General features: G+C 42.7%; 1 protein-coding gene and 1 pseudogene across 1 annotated transcript in view; both read right to left on the bottom strand.

The window, feature by feature from the left end:
- The window catches only part of LOC144686068 (protocadherin gamma-A6-like), a 245,473-nt gene that overhangs the window by 208,016 nt on the left and 22,335 nt on the right, over nt 1-15,122 (bottom strand). The window lies entirely within an intron of this gene.
- LOC144686116 (protocadherin alpha-C2 pseudogene) lies at nt 2,182-4,758 on the bottom strand (annotated as a pseudogene).

The following is a 15,122-nucleotide window of genomic DNA, read 5'->3' as shown; positions in this document are numbered from 1 at the left end:
GGACCATAATATATTTCCACATCAGGATGTTGTGTGACATGGAGGTGAACTTTCAGTTGGTATTTCCTTGCACCTGTTATCCATGTTCTTCTTGGTGGTAGAGGTTGCAGGTTTGGAATTTGAAAAAACACTAGGATATGAAATACATTTGTTTTTTTTTTCCCTTTGAATACCATTAGTAGATTCGATTTGTTGATTTCCACTTATTGTTCTCTCACCTATGACACAACCAGGCTTGCTCTTTACCCCCTAACAAAAAAATGAGTTTTGATGAAGACTTCTATTTCAAAAAGTGCAGCAAAATACATACTCAATCATTGGTATTGATATAGCCAGGGATCAATTTGGAAGAGACCTAATATTGGTCTTAATAGACTCAATGCAGAACAGCAAATTAACAAAGCCATGATATAGCCAACAGGATGGAATCTAAACCAGAGGAGGCTGTGCTATGGTCATCTCACCCCTTGAAACTGCAATCAGTTCTGAAACATTCAATCATTGTACGAATGGGAAGAGCCAAGAGGCTGTTCCTCAATATCAGAGGTCTGATTTGAGGAATGGCCATACAAACATGGCCTTTTAAGCTTAGAAAAATACCTAGGGGCTGCTCTTGTGGGGCTGCATAAGATTGTTCTGGAGAGAGAGGCACATCGGGGGTGCCACATAAGCTCACATAAGGGTGCCAGATAGTATCTTCTGTAAAGGCCCAGAACTGTCATCAGCGTGGATATGAATGTGTTTGAGCACGGATGTATTGCTTTCAGTCTTTGGGACCATTGATACCGGCATGTGCCTACGTAGTCTGACCTCCCACTTTGAAGCCATCTCCAAAGCATTGCTGGGCTCCGGAGACAGCTGGTGGCTTGTGCGCCATTGGTCAAATTTTCGCAGATTGGCAAAATGTTGCATTAATACTTTAACTGGCTACCCACCACTGCCAGAAGGGTAGCCGTTGCTGCCGGGAGCCTCCACTCGATGAAAAGCCCTGGAGATGGGAACACGTCGGAGAAAAGAAAAAGTCTTGGCATATACCGCAACTGCATCCAGTACACATGATACCAAAAAGGGATTGCACCAGTTTCTCATTGTGACTATTATCAACGAGTAAAGAAACTGGCGGGATTTGATTTTGTAACACATGGTCTTTGCTTTGGGGAGACAGTGGCATCGTGGCAATATCACTAAACTGGTAATTCAGAGTAGTGCCCTTGGGGACATTTGTTCAATCCCCACTATGGCCACTTGTAGAATTTAAATTCAATGAATAAATCTGGAACCTAAAGCTACTCTGTTTAAGATGATCACATCCATTGTTGTAAAAGCAAATCTGCCAACCTTACCTGGGTTGGCCTGCATGTGACTCCACCCCTTTTCAAGGGAAATTAGGGATGGGCAACAAACGTTGGCGTAGGCAGTGACGTCCACATCCCATTAAAAAAAATTAAAATAAAAACAAATCCTGGAACATGTTTGTGATTAGTTTCAGGATCCAGGGCGGAAATCCGCTGATCTTTTTTTTAAAATTGATTTTGAGTTTGTCTCAAATTTGATTTTTGCCTTTCCCAGCAAGTTGCAGGTTAGATATTTAATAGTTGGAGGGAAGACTGCCAGTTTTGTTACTTTATTATGGTCGGGGACATGCTCGATAGACTAGTCTATTTCCTAGAAGGTCTATTTCCTTTGTTCGTTTGCCTCTATGTCTCGTATGCACGATAAACCCAAATTATAAGCAACTCGAATCGTGGCATGTGATCACAAAACACCTGTAAAATAAACCCACTGAATCTCGTGTTAAACATGGAATTTCTCTTAGTCACCTGTTCACATCGGAAATTGCAGGCCGACTTTATGTTTTTATTTTTGGCCTGCACTGAGTTACCTTTAGGGGCAGCAGAGGTGTTGAAAGTAACCTAGGAACGCCAAGGTAATTTAGAAGTTTCTGCCAGGTGTCCCTAAACATGAAGACGATTGACACAATGTACTTATTTAGGAGATTGGGCACTTGGTAAGAAGGGATTCACAGTTGAGCAGTACGATAACACAATTCCACTAGGAAGAATTGATAAATCAAATAAGCTACCACTGTTCAAATCGAGCCCGATAGTTTTCTCCACCTTCGAGGGAAGTATCGGTGAGAAAATTAGGAAATAAAGAATCACTAATTAGCAAATTTAATTTTCACTCTTTAGTGTTTGGCTGCCATGCTTCGCAGATGAAAATTTGTATTTTCCGCTACATGCATAAGATGAATAACAGGGGAAACCACAACATATTTAAATCAATATGACGAACGGAGGTCTTAAAGTTAACCTTACTTACCTCAGTGGCTAAAATTGTCGTGTTGCCCATTTCTTTAACATTCCAGTCTGAAAAATATCTATCAACAGCATCAGATTGGCATCTGGTGGATGCTGCATTTAAGGGTGACAGAAACTTGGAATCGCTTTTAACCGATTCTGGAGCAGACCGAAGCGTATAACAGTACGTTTCAGCGAGAGAACCAGATCCACGCACTTCAATAACATTTTTAATTAGACTGGAGTCTGGTACTGTGTGAAAATTTAAATTGGAATTTCGATATATCGTTTCTGAATCGCTATGTTCAAAACACAAACACCAGTCCTCATCATTACTTGCACTGCGACAAACTGTGATAACAAGCGCAATCAGGGCAACCATTAGTGTAAGTGTGATTGCTCCTAAAGATATAATTACATAAAAGACTGCACTAGAGGGATACTCAGGGACTCTAGGCATTAATGTAACGGCATGAATGACATCTTCAGCACTGTCTACTATTGAGAGTGTGATGGTAATAGTGGTGGATAAGGATGGGTGCCCATTGTCTTTTACCAATATGACCATCATCTGTACTGCAACATCTCTGTCATCAATTTGACGAGTCGTCCTTACTTCTCCTGAGTTAATCCTCATGGTGAAAAGATTCTGATCGGTAGCTTGGAGAAGTTGATAAAACAATCGTGCGTTCTGCCCAGAATCGGCATCAACCGCAATGACCTTGACCACCAAGTAATCTGGATCTGCTATTCGAGGAATGGTTACTTCGGACCCATTCCTTGTTAGCGGGAATACGATTACAGGTGCATTGTCATTTTGATCCAGGATGACGACATGCACCGTATGATTAGTGCTAAGTGGAGGCAAACCAGAATCCTGCACTTGAACGTCAATCTGGAAATTCTTGAGCTGTTCATAGTCGAAGGAGCGCTGCGAAAAGATGATCCCGTTTTCTGAATTGATGGAAACGTACGATGAGATGGGCAAACCTTGGACCAGGCTGTCTAGAACGGAATAGGAAAGGTGGGCATTCGGACCTAAGTCAGGGTCAAAAGCGGAAACTGAGCAGATGGAAGCCCCAAAAGCGTTATTCTCCATCACATATGCAGTGTGAAACTTATCAACAAAGCGCGGAGGGTTGTCGTTTACGTCTGACACCTGCACTTGAATAGTTTTATTGGTGGATAGAGGAGGAAATCCTGAGTCATAGCAAGAGATCCCAATTTGGTATTCAGACGTAGTTTCCCTGTCCAGTGTGTGTTTGACAACTACGGTGTACGTATTTTTAAAAGTCGATCTGAGTGCAAACGGTAGGTTGGGATGAATCAGGCAGGTAGTTAGTCCGTTATCTGCAGAATCCTGATCGGTTACACTGATCAGCGCTATCACAGTTCCAGAAAGTACATCCTCACGGACCGAATTAGACACTGACATCAGAGTCATATCGGGGGCATTATCATTGACATCGTTGATATCTATGAGAACAGTGCAATGCACGGGGAGTGCAAATGGACCTTTGTCTTTGGCTTCCGCTATAATTTCAAAAGTCTTGGCTTCTTCAAAGTCTATAATCCCTTTTACTATAATTTCACCTGTTTGGGAGTCCATACTGAAGAGTTCGCGGACCTTACTTGGAGTAAGGTCGCTGAGAGAATACACAATCTCTGCATTAGTGCTTTCGTCCAGATCGGTGGCATTCAATTTGATAACTGCAGTACCCATCGGTACATTTTCCATTAAACTGGCTTTATAGAACATCTGGTCAAATGCAGGGGAGTTGTCATTGACATCGAGGACAGTGACGATAACTTGGGCTGTGCCAGTTCGCTCTGGGCTGCCCCCGTCAACAGCAGTCAGTAGTAAATGATGAATCGCCTGTTCTTCCCTGTCCAGGTGTTTCTCCAGGAGTAGGTGGACAAACTTGCTATCGTCCCCGCTATTCTGCACTTCTAAAGCAAAGTGTTCATTTGCACTGAGATAGTAAATGCGGACAGAATTGATGCCCAGGTCGGGATCATGGGCACTCTGAAGAAGGAATCGAGTTCTCGGTGGCGCTGATTCTAGGACCTCCAAACGGATCTCAGCATTCGAAAAAGTGGGGGAATTGTCATTTATATCTAGTATCTCCACTTCAATACGATAGAGTTCCAATGGGTTTTCTACAACAACCTCCAGATTCATAAAACAAGTAGGACTCTGCCTACATACGTACTCCCGGTCTATTACTTCATTCACAAACAAAACGCCATTCTCTAAATTAATCTCGAAATACCGTTTTCTTACTGCAGACATTATGCGGAGCCTGCGACTAGACAGCTCTCTCACATCCAGCCCAAGATCTTGAGCAATGTTCCCAACGAAGGCACCATGCTTTAATTCTTCATGAATAGCATAGCGAATTTGACCATGAACGATATTCCAGACACAAAGCAGGAAAACTGTAGACAATGCTTGCATTCTCTGTCCGAATTCGCCCTTGCATTCGCAATGATGCAAAATTAATTTACACTCTACCAAAAAAATCAGTTACTGGTATCCAGCATATACTAAGCAAAACGCTGACCAATATTACATCTGTACATAGGAATAAGAGTACCAGAAATGACCGTTCCGATGTACGAATACAAACAGTGAGAGTCTGTTTTCCTCTCTGTTTCTGCATTATGCGTAGTATTGGGGGAGGGGGGGATAGATCGCTGGCAGCATTTTAGCGCCTCATTGGTAGACAGCGACACAGAGAGTCTTTGCCAATAATTACACTGAACGCTTATTAAAGATGGACGTATGCAAAGTGTGAAAGTTATGCGTATTCTAGTGTATGCACTGAGCAACAAAAGTGACTAACTTATCGATTGTTCCATTGCCTCCAACTCAACTTTTAGAGCAGGATTATTGCGTAAAAAGTCAAGAACATTACTTTCTGAATATCTACACTTATGTCGAAAAGGAAAGTTGAGGTTTAAAGAATACTGAAGGTATCTTGCATTTCCCTCGAGTTTTGGCGTTGAATTTCCCACGTTGGCTCATCACACAAGTTAGACACGAAAATTGCACGTTCTCCCAGTCTCAGGACACTGCGGAATTCCCTGCCTAACCTGATTATAAAGTGCTCAGCGAAAAACTTGGTGTAAATTACATAAACGATCAGGGCACATGGGAAGAGCTAAAGACACACTTTATGTTATTCGTTTGATTTTGTTCGGTTTCCTCATTCAACAATTCATGCATCTTAGACACCCTTGGTGCTTAAAGTGGATAAGTAATTCAGTCCTGACCAGATATATCTAGGTTCCTGAAGTAAAATAGAGTAGAAATTGCAGAGATTCTGATCACAGTCTTCCAGTCCTCATTCGAAACTGGGATACCGCCAGAGGACTAGAGGATATCAAAGGTTACATCTTTGTTTAAAAAAAGAGAAGGATAAATCTGGCAATTACAGGACAGACAGTTTTATACAAGTACAAAAACAAAAATTGCTAGAAAAACTCAACAGGCCTGACAACATCTGTGGAGAGGAAGACAGAGTTAACGTTTTGAGTCTGTATGACTCTTCATCAGAATTAAAGAGAAATAGAAATGTGGTGAAATATAAGCTGCCTAAGAGGTGTTGGACAGGTGAAGCTGGAGAGAGGGCCAGCAAAAGGTTTTCTACCCTTAATGTCACCATTAGCACATCCTTTAGCTAATATCACCCTTTTGACCTTCTGTTTATGACATCTTTAGCAATCTCTCCTTTGCCTCCACCTATCACTGGCCCTCTATCCAGCTTCACCTGTCCAACCCTCCTTAGACAGCTTATATTTCACCACATTTCTATTTCTCTTTAGTTCTGATGAAGAATCATATGGACTCGAAATGTTAACTCTTTCTTCCTCTCCACAGATGCTGTCAGACCTGCTGAGTTTTTCCAGCAATTTTTGTTTTTGTTTCAGATTTCCAGCATCCGCAGTGTTTTGCTTTTATCTTAGTTTTATGCAAGTGGTGGGGAAAGAATAAACTGGGAGAAACCTAACAGTCACTCGTAGAACCATAGACTAACAAAGGTGGGCCAGCATGGATTGGTTTAGGGCAATTTGAGCTTAATTATCGCAAGTGAGTTTTTTGATGAGGTAACAGAAAGCATTAATGAGTATAGTACAGGGATATAAGGAAAGACAGGGAGAATCAGCCTAACTTGTTTGTTCTCCTAAAGAGCTGGCACAGATTCAGTGGGCCAAAATACCTTATTTCCTGTATTGTTCTATGATTTTAAGAATAAAACCAGCAGCAGGGGAAACTATCGAATTTTTAATGTATTTGTTAAAGAGAAAATTGAGTCCAGAGAGCTGTCACAAATGAAGAATGAGCAATGGAGAATATTGACAGGGCCCATATCAGGAATATGGTATCTGATTAGGTCAAAGGAGAAGTCCTGCTGGGTTTTAAACTGTCTTTTCTTCCTTTCCTACTCACTTACATGTCATTCTTGGGCTTTCAGGTCTGCTTCAGGACTTAAGCATAATGATCAAGGCTGATACACAGTGCCATACGAAGGAGGTGCTGTCTTTCACATGTGATGTTAACCTGAGACCATGTCTGCCTTCTTAGATGAATTTAAAAGATACCAAGGCACTATTTCAAAGAAGAGCATAGAATTATCCTTAGTTTCTTGGAAATAGTTGCTTGTAACTCACTTTCTGACTCCCTGAAGCCTGTCCACCATCTGCAAGGCACCAGTCAGTCATATGCTGGTGTACTCTCTACTTGCCTGGATGAGTGCAGCTCCACTAACACACAAAAAGGTTGAGACCATCCAGGAAAAGCAGACGAGTTGATTGGCACCCATCCACCACTTTAAACATTCACTCCCTCCACCATTGACACATATTGTGTACTGTTGACAAGATGCACTGCAGCAACTCACCAAGGCTCCTTCAGCAGCACTTTCCAAAGCTGCAACCTGTACCACCTAGAAGGACAAGAGCAGCAGATGTTTGGGAACACCACTACCTGCAAGTTCCCTTCCAAGTCACATACCATCCCGGCTTGGAGCCAAATCACAGTTGCTTCACTGTCGCTGAGTGAATGTCCTGGCACTCTCTTCCTAACAACACTGTGGGTGTACCTACAACACATGGACTGCAGTGGTTCAAAAAGCTGGCTCACCATCACTTTCTCAAGGGCAATTAGGGATGAGCAATAAATGCTAGCCAGCCAGCAATGCCCACATCTCCGGAAAGAATAAATAAATAAAGCTACCTCATTATGTCACAAAGCAGGTGATCTGGTCATTATCATATTACTGTTTGTGGGACCTTGTTGTGCACAAATTGGCTGCTGTATTTTCCACATTACAACACTAACTACATGCCAAAACCTACTTCATTTGCAGTAAAGTGCTTTGGGACCCCCGCTAGCCATGAAGTGTGCTTTTAAGCTGGGTATTTTTTCTTTTTTATCTAACAAATGATGAGTGATAAATTTGCTGCTGATTTCAGGAAGATATATCTCAGCTTGCCCATGCCACTAAAACAACTCTTCTCTTAGTTTGCTGCAGAAGCCGCACTCAGACCCCAGTAGTCAGTGAAGTAAGGTTAAGTCATAGCATTTGTTGCCCATACCACAATACCTTTAAGAAGGTGGTGGTGAGCCACTTTCTTGAACTGCTTGTGGTGTTGGTAAACTGCATTGCTGTAAGGAAGCAAGTTATAGAATTTTAATCTCGTGCCACAGATGGGTAGTAGATAGCATGTGCTTTGGAGGAGAATTTGTGTTCCCCTGCATCTGCTGCCCTTGTTCTTTCAAATGGTAGATGTCATGCATTTGGGATGTGCTGTCAAATGAGGCACACTGCAGCAAGTGTGTCTTGTGCATGGCACACACTGCTCCCAGTGAGTGTTAGTGATGAAGGAGGATTGTTTAAGGTGGTGGCTGAGATACCGATCAAGCCAGGTGCATTGTCCTGAATGGTGTCGAGCTTATTAAGTGTTGTTAGAGTTGCACTCATCCAGGAAAGCAGAGAGTATTCCATCATGCTCCTAACTTATGCCTTGTAGATGGCAGAAAGGCTTTGGGGAATCAGGAAGTGAGTTACTGGACATACAATTCCCAATCTCTGACCTGCTGTTGTAGCCACAGTATTCATATGGCTGGTCAAGTTAAACTTCTTGTCAATGGTAACCCGGAGGGTATTGATGCTGGAGATTCCACGGCGGTAATGCTTTTGAACATCAAGAGGAATGGTTAGATTTTCTCTACTTAAAGATGGTCATTGCCTGGCATTTCTGTGGCATTAATATTATTTGCCACTGAACAGCCCAAGCCTGAATGCTGTCCATGAATTATTACATGTGGGCAAGGACTGCTTCTATTTAAGACTGTGAAAAGTATTGAACACTGTTCAATCATCAGCACACAGCCTCACTTCTGACCTTATGATAGAGTGAAGTTCATTGATAAGCTGCTGCAGAATTTCTTCGACCTTAGACACTGCTCTGTGTAATTATTGCAGCGATATCCTGGGATTGAAATGAATGGCCTTCAGCAACCATAACTGTCTTCCGTTGTGCTAGGTAAGACACCAACCTGTGGAAACTTTCCTCTGACTCCGATTAGCTTCAAATTTCCTTGATGCCACAATCAGTCAAATGTTGCCTTCATGTCATGGGCAGTCACTCCCACCTCACCTCCTTTATTCAGATCATTTGTTCATATTTGGACAAAGACTGTAATCTGGTATGTTTGTTTTCAGTCTGTTTTCTGCCCATTAACCGATCCTCTATCCATGCTAATATGTTACCTACAATTCCTTGACTCTCAATCTTGTGTAATAATATCATGTATGGTACCTTATATTATGTCTTCCTAAAATCAAACTTACTACATCCACTGGTTACCTCATATCTACCACATCAGTGAAAAATCTCAAAGCATTAATAAATTTGTCAAACACAATTTTGTTTTTGTAAAATGGTGTTGGCTTCACCAGTATTCCAAGTGTCCTGTTACCACTTACTACTGATGCCCAGCAAACTGGCCCATGGTTCTGCATCTTCTCTCTTCTTCCTTTATTGAACAATGTGGTTGCATTTACTAAGTTCCAATCTACTGAGACAATTATGGAATCTGGTGTATTCTAGAAGATCAAAACCAAAATATCTGTTATATCTGCAACCATCTTTTTAAGTACACAGCATCTTGATTATCATGTCCAGATTATTTGTTGACTTTTGGTCCCATTAATTTCTTGAAAACTTTCCGTTACTAACAATAATTGCTTTAAGTCCTTCATTTTTTTGATGTTCTTGCTTCTACATATTTTGGCAAGTTGTTTGTTTCTTATACTGTGAAGACTGAAGCCAATTTTTGTTCAACATCTCTGCCATTAGTTTATTCACTATATAAGCTACTTTTCCAATCTATCTCAGCAAACTCTCTCATAATACCTCTATCATTTGTTTTGTTTAAATTTAAGACTGTAGTTTCAGACTTATCCAATCATACTCAAACATAACATGAAATTCTCCAATATTATGATCACTCTTCCCCAAGTGATTCTTTACCATTTGATTACTAATTATGCCTGTTTCATTACCCAATACTGGATTGAAAATAACATACTCTTAAGTTGGTTCTGTGGCACATTGTCCAAGGAACTTGCTAACTTTCTTTCTCTGCCTCTTTGTTCTGAGGTGACTTTCTTTTGCATATCAGGGTTGTGCAGTATGCAACAAATGATAACAAACTGTCACACTCACTTTGATCACACTGAAGATTTCTCCCAAGACCATTATTTCAGTACTCCAATGCTTTGCATAATCAGACCAGTTTTCTTGCATGGCTCTCATTATATCCGGATCTGTGTTAAGGTTCTTGACAGGAACACAGTGTAGTCCCTACCCTTCAGCAATCTGCCTACAACCAGATGTTCTAGATGATACAGTAGGAGTATTCAGAACTGGTGAGGTTCAGAACTCCTGCCAGGAAAGCAGCCACAGAGCTTCATGAGTTGCTGTTTAAGGTCAAAAACAAGTTGATGATTGAATTAATGGAAGACTTTCCAGCTGAGAAATAGAGGTAGTCCATGATGGGGAGCATGTACATGCAGTATATAATGGCCTACACAGAAGAGTATGTAGCAATGTAAGAAAATACCAATGCTCTTTCTTACTACTTGCCAACCCACATGGGGAAGATAATGACCAGTTAATGCCATGCAAACAGTGCTACAGCGACCTGCCAGCTGACATTGTGCACAGGAACATGATAGATATTACTCATGCCAACTAGAGAAGTTTGCAAGGAGTAAGAAATAATCTTGACCTTCATTGTCACTGACAGTGCTGTGTAATATTTCACGCCAAGTTCTAATTCCTGCTGCATAGGCATGTCACTGTTCCCTGTTGAAAAATGTTCCTTTATACACTGCAACTCCATAAAATTCAGGTATAATACCCTGTTCTTGAATGCCCACATGCTGTAATGCCTCCTTCATCCTTGTCTATTTTCCCCTCTTCTTTAAGCTTATGGAGCTCTTTGCAGGCCTCCTTGCTGGTGTTTTGGCTTCTAATTTGGAAGGCTTGAGTATTGTACACTTAGCAGCATTCTCACATTAAGTAATTCGCAGACCAAAGGATATATAGCACAGAAACAGACACTCAGCCCAATCAGTGTATGTTGGTGTAAAAATCCAGATAAATTAAATCTACAAATTCATAACAGACAAATGCTGTGAAATAGGACCTGCCTCCATAAATTCTGAGAAATATTAATAAAGCCCTTCATGGTCTCAGGACATCGGAAAACACTTTACACATTATTAAATCATTTTGAAGTTTAGTCACTGTGTAATGTATCCAGCTCATGCACAGCAAGCTCGCATGATCATTAATGCCCTTTGCTTTTCTTCAGAGGTTGCATCGGTTTAATGTCTCATTAGAAAGATGGCATCTCAGACAATGCAGAACTTCATTTGTGATGCACCAGAATGCCAGAATAGATAGTGACCTAGATGCCTACAAGAAATTACAGACCCAACACTACTGCCCTTTTTTGGGGGATCTTCCAATCCAGGCTGACACAGAAATGGGCAGCACAACATCTCACAACTAAGCCCAATGGATTGTAATAGAGTTGGGGAAAGGAGAGGTCATGTCTGCTTTTTTATGGCACTGGCTGCCAAATTTAGGAAAGTTTTAAAGGCCCAATCTTTCAACGAATAATTGTGGGTGAATGGATGAGTGATTGGATGAGTGAATGGATGAGTGAATAGGTGAGTGAATAAGTGAATAGACAAATAGGTGAGTGAGTGAAAGGGTAGTTGGGTGACATGGATAGATGTGGAGGTGGTACATTGTGTGAGATAGGTGATTGGGTAGGTTGGCAAGTGGGTAAGTGGACGAGGTGTGTAGGTGGATGAGATTGTTGAATGGATAGGTGGGTGAGGTAGGTATTTGGTTGAGGTGACTGAGGTGGGTGAATTGTGTAGGTTGGTGAAGTGGGTGATGCGGGTAAGTGGGTCACTTGGTAGGTGAGTAAGTGCATAGTTTGTTTGGGGTGCAGTCAGGTGGTTAGTGGGGTAGTCAGATTGTTACAGAGTAGTTGGGTGGTCAACGGGGTAGTAGGTTTGGGTCAGGGATCAGGTCAGGTTGTAGTTGGGATTGGGGGAGGAGGTAGTCGGGTCTGACCAGTGGGTTGGCAGCCAGATCGGGTCACGGGAATAGTCAGTTGTTGAATTGTTCTGCAGGTCTGGTGTGTGGGGGTAGTTGGGTGGTTGGGGGGGAAGTTGGATTTTTGGAGTTAGTCGAGTGTGGGGGTGGTTGGGTTGGGTCACATCGAGGTCGGGTGTCTGTGGGGATAGTTGGGTCAGGTCAGACTGGGATAATCATGTGGTTGGGGGTAGTCGGCTTGGGGCGGGTGGAGTATTTGGGTAGTCAGGGGCAGTCCAGAGGTTGGGGTGATATACAAATCTGGGTGTAGTTAGTTTATGCCAGGGAAAGGTCTGGTTGTTAGGGAGAAATCGGGTCAGGTCGGGGTGGGGTGTTCATGTGGTTGGAGTAATCGAGTCAGGTCAAGGGGTTAGTTAGGTTGGGTCAGATGGGGTATTCAGGTGGTGGGGGCAGTCATATCGTCAGGGTGGTAGTCAGGTTGTTAGGTTAGGGATAGTTAGGTCGGACCAGAGATAATCGGTTGGTAGGAATGGTAGTCAGGTGCTTTGAGGTGTTGTTGGGTCAGGTTGTTGGGTAGTTGGGTGGTAGAGGGGAAGCCAATTTGGGTTTGGGGTATAGTTGGGTAGTCGGGAGAGTTAGTCAGGTCAGATTGAGGGGCAGTAGAGTGGTTAGGTGTAGTCGAGTAGTTGGAGGGCAGTCAGGTTGTGTCAGGGGTGTCATTAGGTTTGGTCGGGGGATAGGTAGATGGTAGGAGGCAGTTGGGTTGTGTTGTTGGCAGTTGGGTGCTCAGGAAGATGCTTGGATTGGGTCGGGGTAGGTGAGTGGTTGTGGAGTAGTTGGGTTGGGTCGGTGGTGGGGGGTAATTGGGTGCACGGCTGGGTAGTCAGATGGGGTTGGAGGTACTGTGTGGTTGTGGGGTAGTCGGCCAGGAGTTAGGTAGTTGGGTGGTCAGGGGTGTAGCTTGGTGATCATGGGGAGGGGTCATCAGGTGGTTGGGTGTAGTTTGGTGATCAAGGGTGTAGTTGGGTCATCAGGGCAGAGTCATGTACATGTAAATATACAAACACATGAATTTGGGGCAGGAATAGGCCATTCTGCCCCTCAAACCTGTTCCACCATTCAATAAGATCATGGCTGATCTAATTGTGGCCTCAACGCCACTATCTTGCCAAACCCGAATACCCTTTGTTTCCCTTGTTAGTCAAGGTTCCATATACTTCTGCCTTAAAAACATTCAATGACCATGCCTTCACCACTCTCTGAGAAGAGAGTCTTACAGTCTCATGACCCTCTGGCAGAAAAATAAATCTATCCCTGTCCAAAATGGGAGACCATTTGTTTTAGAATTTTGTCCCCTAGTTCTAGGCTCTCCCACAAGCTGAAACATCCTTGCAGCATCCACTCTGCCAAGTCACCTCAGGATCTTATCTGTTTCAATAAGATCACCCCTGATTCTTCTAAACTCCATTGGATACAGGCCCAAGCTGTCTAATCTTTCTTCATAAGATAACCCCCTCGTTCCAGGAAGCAATTGAATGAGCCTTCTCTTAACAGCTTCCAATGCAATTTTGTCCTTTCTTAAATAAGGAGACAAAAACTGTACACAATACTCCAGATCTGGCCTCATCAATGTTCAGTACAACTGTAGCAAAACATCCCTACTTTTATATTCAATTCCCCTTGCAATAAATTACAACATTCTATTTGCCTTCCTAATCACTTGCTGTAGCTGAATACTAACTTTTTGTGATTCCTGTACAAGGACATCAGATGCCTCAGTACCTCAGAGTCCTGCAATCTCACTCCATTTAGATAATGTGCTGCTTAACTATTCTTTCTTCCAAACTGGACAAGTTCACATTTTCCCATATTATACCCCATCTGCCAATTTTTTGCCCACTCACTTAAATTATTTGTATCCCTTATGTCCTCTTCACAATTTACTTTCCAACTTATCTTTGTGTCATCAGAAAATTTAGCAACCATACATTCGGTCCCTTCATCCAAATAATTTGTATTGATTATAAATAATTGAGGCCCCAGCATTGATCCCTGAGGTGCTCCACTTGTTACATCTTGCCAACCCAAAAGTGACCCATTTATGCATACTTTCTGTTTCTTGTTAACTAATCAATCTGCTATCCCTGTATCCCTGCTAATATGGTACCCGCCCTACACCATGAGTTCTTATTTTCTGTAGTAACATTTGATGTGGTACCTTGTCAAATGCCTTCTGGAAATCTAAGTACAGTATATCCACTGTGTTGCCTTTTTCCACATTAGCAGTTATTTCCTCAAAGAGGAAAGCATGATTTTCCTTCCATAAACCAGATGGCATTTAGACTTTCCAAGTTTCCAGGTATTACATCTGGGGGCCCGGCTTCAATGGCTGCCATGGCAGATGGTGAAATTTGAATTCGACAAAAGCCTAGAATTAAAAGTTTAATGATAACCATTAAACCATTGCCAATTGTCGTAAAAACCCATCTGGTTCACCAATGTCCTTTACGGACGGAAATCTGCCTTCCTCACCTGGTCTGGTCTACCTGTAATTCCAGATCCGCAGTAACGTGGTTGACTGTAAATGCCCTCTGAAATGACCTAACAAGCCACTCAATTGTATCAAACCACTACAATGTCAATAACAAGGAATGAAACTGGATGGACCCGGCATCGACATAGATACCGGAAATGACTACAGCAAATCCAGCCCTGTTGAACCTGCAAGGTCCTCCTTACTAGCATCTGGGGGTTTGTACGAAAATTTGGAGAGTTTTCTCACAGGCTAGTCAAGCAACATCCTGACATAGCCATACTCACTGAATTATGCCTCACAGATCATGTCCCAGACACCGCCATCACCATCCTTGGGTACGTCCTGTGGCATCAGCAGGACAGGCCTAGCAGAGGTGGTGGCACAGTGGTATAGAGTCAGGAGGGAGTTGTCCTGGGAGTCCTCAACATCGACCCCATGAAGTCTTATGGCATCAGGCCATATATAGACAAGGAAACCTCATGCTGATTACCATGTTCCACCAACCACACTGCCCCCACACACCTCCACCATGCCCTGCCCCCTCCCCCCGCCCCCCCTGCCCCGCTTCTGAGGATGAATCAGTACATCTCAATGTTGAACACCATTTGGAGGCAGCAGTGAGAGTGGCAAGGGTGCAG

Source organism: Cetorhinus maximus, chromosome 10 (genome assembly GCF_964194155.1).
Source record: "Cetorhinus maximus chromosome 10, sCetMax3.hap1.1, whole genome shotgun sequence".
Classification (NCBI taxonomy): domain Eukaryota; kingdom Metazoa; phylum Chordata; class Chondrichthyes; order Lamniformes; family Cetorhinidae; genus Cetorhinus; species Cetorhinus maximus.
The sequence above is the reverse complement of the archived record's forward strand: the minus strand, read 5'-3'. Positions and strand labels throughout refer to the sequence as shown.